Consider the following 5,060-nt stretch of genomic DNA (forward strand, 5'->3'; position numbering starts at 1 on the left):
CTTTAAGAAATCAAGATAGCAGCTAAGCGGCTAAAATGCCAAGAAGCCTAATTAAGACAAAAAGAAAGCGCCGAGAATCTGTGCAAAGATAATGAAGAAATGATCACAGAGAGGGAAAGGATGAGAAGAGGAATAATTAGCAGGCCTCTGCAAAGTAATGGAGAAACCTGGGCAAAAGGGATGGCTGTCTACACCACCTTGCATAAAATCACATCAAGTGCTCCCTCTCTGCTTCCTTCATGTTTCCCTCCCACACCTTGTTCCCACGTTTCTACTTCTAGGAGATAGATCACATGCTACACGTTCCTACCCAAATAAATAAATCACCACGAAAGAACACACATCCATTTCTGGAGGTGATGAATATGTTTAGTACCTTCGTTATAGTGATGGTATTACAGGAGAGTGCATAGGAGAAAATTCATCAAGATGTATACAATCAATGTGTGCAATTTGTTGTAAAAAGAGGGAGACAGAGAACATTAAGTTAATGCAGCAAGTGTTAACAGTTGGTGAATCGCAGTTAACAACTGATGCATTCAGTTGATCAATATATCAAGATGCTTTGTGCTATGCTTGAATTCCTCTGCCCACCACCCCCACAGGTTTCAAATTGTATCAAAATTAAGAGGCCTAGAAGCTGTGAAAAAAGCATTTGTGCATTCCTACTTAGCGATGCACAATGTACTCTGTCAACTGAGAGAAGAGGCAGAGCTGAAATAAAAACAAAGTTATTTATTTGGGGTCTCAGAATTGCAGTTTGGGAAAGACACATGTGGGCAGAAACCAAAAGATTGCCTCTACCCTCCCCACCCCCATCCAGGGAATAAAAGTAAGAGGTTTTTGAAGACAAAAGGGAACGCTTGTATATGTCATTTACTAAGAATTCTGATGACCAAGATTGGTGTTGGTGGCAGGAAAGTAAACTTGGTGACCGTAACTGGTTTCTAAGGCTATCACTAAGTGGGGTCTCTCACTATAGCAAGCTGCAGGTGTTTGGGCCGAGTCCCTGGAAGAGTTGCAGTTTGGCCCAGTTCCAACATTTGTGGTTCTCCTACCGGCAAGGATGTGCATAAGGCCCATCTCCATACTGGCCTCTGGATCCGTTTGAAAACCTGTTGACATAAGTGACTATTTCATTTCACCTTTCACAATGTAATATATTGAAGAAGATAATATTAAGAAGCCAAAAGTGAAGCTTGGGCTTATGTCCATGTTGTGTTGAAAGCAGGCAACCCAAACCCTAAAGCCCTTAATGCAGTGGCTGGCACACAGTAGGTCCTCAATATATGGTTCTAATATATAGGGGGGGTGTTGGCTACCAAGCAACCATTTCACATTCTCTGGGCTCCCCAGGGACTCTCACTGGAGATAGTGGGGTGGTGGGATTGTGGCTGAGACTCCCCTTGCCCAGCAAGAAGCAGACGTAGGTCTGAGATCAGGCCAGTAGGAAGCTCCCTCATTGGAACGGGAACCTCCAACAGCTGGAGCTCCTCCCACCTGAGTGGTGGCACCCTAACCACTCTGTCCTTGCCAGGCGACTATTCGCAAGGGTCTTTTTTTCAGGAGCTACCCTGCTTTCAACCCAGTCCTCCAGGCCCCCCTTGGACTCTGGGAATGCCCATTATCCTTCCAGCATATTTTCTTTCCCCTAGGCTAGTCAAAATCATCTTCTCTGGCTTATGGCACTGACAAATGGAGAAAAGGGACTCTGAATATCCTCAGCAAGAGGGCTGCTCTGAGCTGTCTCCAGTCCTAGTGATCAGAGGGCTGAAACCCGGGCGTCTCTTGAGAGCAGAATGCAAGTCCTTTAAATGGACTTCAAGGCCTTAATAGGATATTGGAAGATTGCCAATCCTTCTTGTTCATGCCACTCCAGCCCCACTGGCCTCCTAGCTATTTTTCACACCCAGTGGCACACTCCTACCTCAGGGCCTTTGCACTTGCTGTTTCCTTTGCCTGGAATGTTCTTCCTCCAGAAATCGCCCAATCTACTCTTCTCTTCTTTGTTCAAATGGCATCTCCTCATGAGGCCTCCCTCAAGCACCCTACTTCAAAAATACAAACCCCACCTGTCTCCTTTGCCTACTTCAGTTTTCTCCAGAAACTTCCAACATACCACATCATCTGCTTATTTATTTTTCTGTCTACCTCCTACGCCCTGTGAGGGCAGGCTTTTGCCCATCGTGCTCACTTCCGTATCCTCAGTACAGTAACATGGCATGTGGTAGGTGCTCAATAAACGTTTGTAAACCCGAGTTGCCATCTGGTTGGACGCGGTCAGGAACTTGGTGGAATAAGCGTTGGTCACAAAGAGTCTTGGAGATCCTGGCTGACAAGTGCCCTATTGGAGTCCTGGAAGGATCCCACTCTGCCACTCTCCCAGTGACCTGCGTGTGGGGGAGAGCGCCACGTAAGGCTTGGCCAATCTGGGTGGAGAACCACTGTATTTTGGAGGACTCCATAATAATAATAATAATAATAATAATAATGACAGCTTTTATGGTTGCTGGTCTTTTTTCCTAGGTCTCGGTTAAGTGCTTTACATTCACTATCTCTTTTATGTCTCGTATCGTTCCGATGAGGTGGTTCTATTACATCCATTTTATACATATACATATATTTTAATGTTTATTTATTTTAGAGACAGAGTACAAACGGAGTCGGGGAAGAGACAGAGGGAGACAGAATCGGAAGCAGGTTCCAGGCTCTGAGCAGTCAGCACAGAGCCCGAAGCGGGGCTCGAACCCACGAACCATGAGATCATGATCTGAGTCAAGTTGGACGCTAACCGACTGAGACACCCAGGAGCCCCTATTACATTCACTTTAAAGATGAGAACCCTGAGGCTTGGAGCGTGTCAAGAACAGGCCCCACCGCCTCAGGCCACTTCCCTGCAGCCTGGCAAGGAGCAGATCTAGGAATGAACAATGCATTTCTGCCCTGCCCAATAGAGGGGGAGTGGGAGCTTGGCCGCTGGACGTGGGAGGCGGGGCTTCCCGCGGAGGCGGGGCTGCTGGTGGTAGGGGCCCAGAGCGTGCGTCCGCCTGAGGACCTTCCCTCCAGGGGCCAGGCTGCGTGGTCTCCTGCAGCGGCTCACCAGAGGGGCAGGGCGGCTGCGCTGCGCAGCTGCACGGCCAGGCCTGAGGTCATCGGGCGCTTGGACCGCCCCGCCGCGGCTGCAGCTGCGCACCTGGAGAGTGGGCACTGCCGCCGCCTGGGCTGGGAATGCAGCAGCGTGCGCGGCCATGGTCTCCAGCGCCTCGGCTAAGCGGGCGCAGGGTGCGGGGGTGGCGGGAGGGCAGCCCCAGGCCCCCGCCCCCAGCGGTTGGCTGACCGGCTGCCCCCTCGTCTCGTCCCACAGAGTCTGACACTTGACAGAGGCTGCTGCGCACCGTCAAGAAGGAGATGGGTGCTGGAGGCGGAGGCGGGGGCGAGTGGCGCGATCTTGGGGGAGGGGGCTTCCAAGCCACCCGGGGAAGGGTCTCCGAAGGAGAAGTGGCCAGTGGTGGTGGCTGGGACGGCCATTTCCGGTTTGGGGCTCACCTGGCTGGGTATTTGCCTCCCGCAGAACTGGATGCCGGTGAGTTTGGGGGTGGGGGTATAGGGGGACTCTGGATGTTTTTATGCTGTGTGCAGGGGTGGGTGCAGTGGGAGGGCCCCCCGGGTGTGGGGCACCCCTGGATATGTCTGGGTAGGACCTCCTCTTGTGGAGGAGGCTGTGGTTAGATCTCAGTAAGGTGAGGCAAGCGCCTGGGGGTGCTGACTGGGCTTATTGGGTGGTGGGGGGCTGAATGGAGCTGCAGAAGGAAGACCAGACTTTGGAAGGGGGGAAAGGTTCTGTAGCATCCACACAACTCCTGAAACAGAATGCTACGGGCACCAGTGACAGTCACAACAAAGTTTGTTACAATGAGAGGCAAGGCCAACCGATCGGGACCAACACTCTTGATAAGAGTGAGGCCCCGAACAGCCGGGGTAGAGAGTTTTTATAGCCGATCACATCGTTTTATCATCACCTGGGTACAGAACAAAGAAACATTTTCCAGATGAGTCAGAAACAGTTGCCAGATGAGTTAGAAACAGTTGCCTAATGAGGTGTTTATTTTAGACTTTCTGCCTCTAAGTTGCAACCAGTGGATCTCCTTGACCCTGCCTCTGATGCTCTTTTCTTTGAACTTTTGTTTCCTTAATTGGTGAAGCCTAATTTACAAGAGTATGAGGCATAGTTTACCAGAGTAAAGTGAGGCTGTTATCTCTTAACCTTCAGTATCAACACAAAGCTGTTATTTTTCAAGCTAAACATTAGCCCTACACTACAATTTAACCCATACATTTCCCCTTTTTCTTGTCAGTGAATCAATCCCTTGATTCATCATTAGGAACTAAGGGGATATAATTGGACCTAATCACCATAATTTTTATTTCACTAACTCGCCTCTTGACATATTGTACTAACCAATTGATAATGCATGGGCCAATAGTTAACCCGAGAAGTAACAATAGCAGTGGCCCAGCTACGGCGGTAAGCAGTGATGTGAGCCAGGGGGACCAAGAGAATAAACTCTGATGCCAATTATTGCTGGCCTCCCTGGCATGTTCCCTGGTCCTAAGATTATCCCTGACCAAACTGAGAGTGTCTCGGATTACTCTGGAATTGTTCACATAAAAACAGCACGTTTCTCTGAGGGCCACGCAGAGGCCCCTTTCCTTCATGAAGAGTAAATCAAGCCCTCTTCCGTTTTGTAATACAACCTTGGTAAAGAGTCTACTTAGTGTTCCAGCCAAGAAATTGAAGTTTCCAAGTAGCCTAGGTCTCGGTCTACTTGCTTGCTTACGGTTTTGAAATTTTGGTCCCCCACAATGAGTCCAGCAGTTCCAATAGCTGTGGATCCTGCAATTCTCAGTCCCACTAGGAGTGGAATGAGGACTGGTGCTGCCCTTTTTACCCTGGTATGTTAGCGAATTTTTGTTCTTGATCCCTGTGTCCACATCCATAGGTAACCATATAGGGGTTTTCTGGGACCGGAGGAGCGAAGCCTGTTGGCTGTTTATAATTA

The sequence above is a fragment of the Panthera tigris genome (assembly GCF_018350195.1).
Source record: "Panthera tigris isolate Pti1 chromosome F3 unlocalized genomic scaffold, P.tigris_Pti1_mat1.1 chrF3_random_Un_scaffold_77, whole genome shotgun sequence".
In the NCBI taxonomy this organism is placed as follows: domain Eukaryota; kingdom Metazoa; phylum Chordata; class Mammalia; order Carnivora; family Felidae; genus Panthera; species Panthera tigris.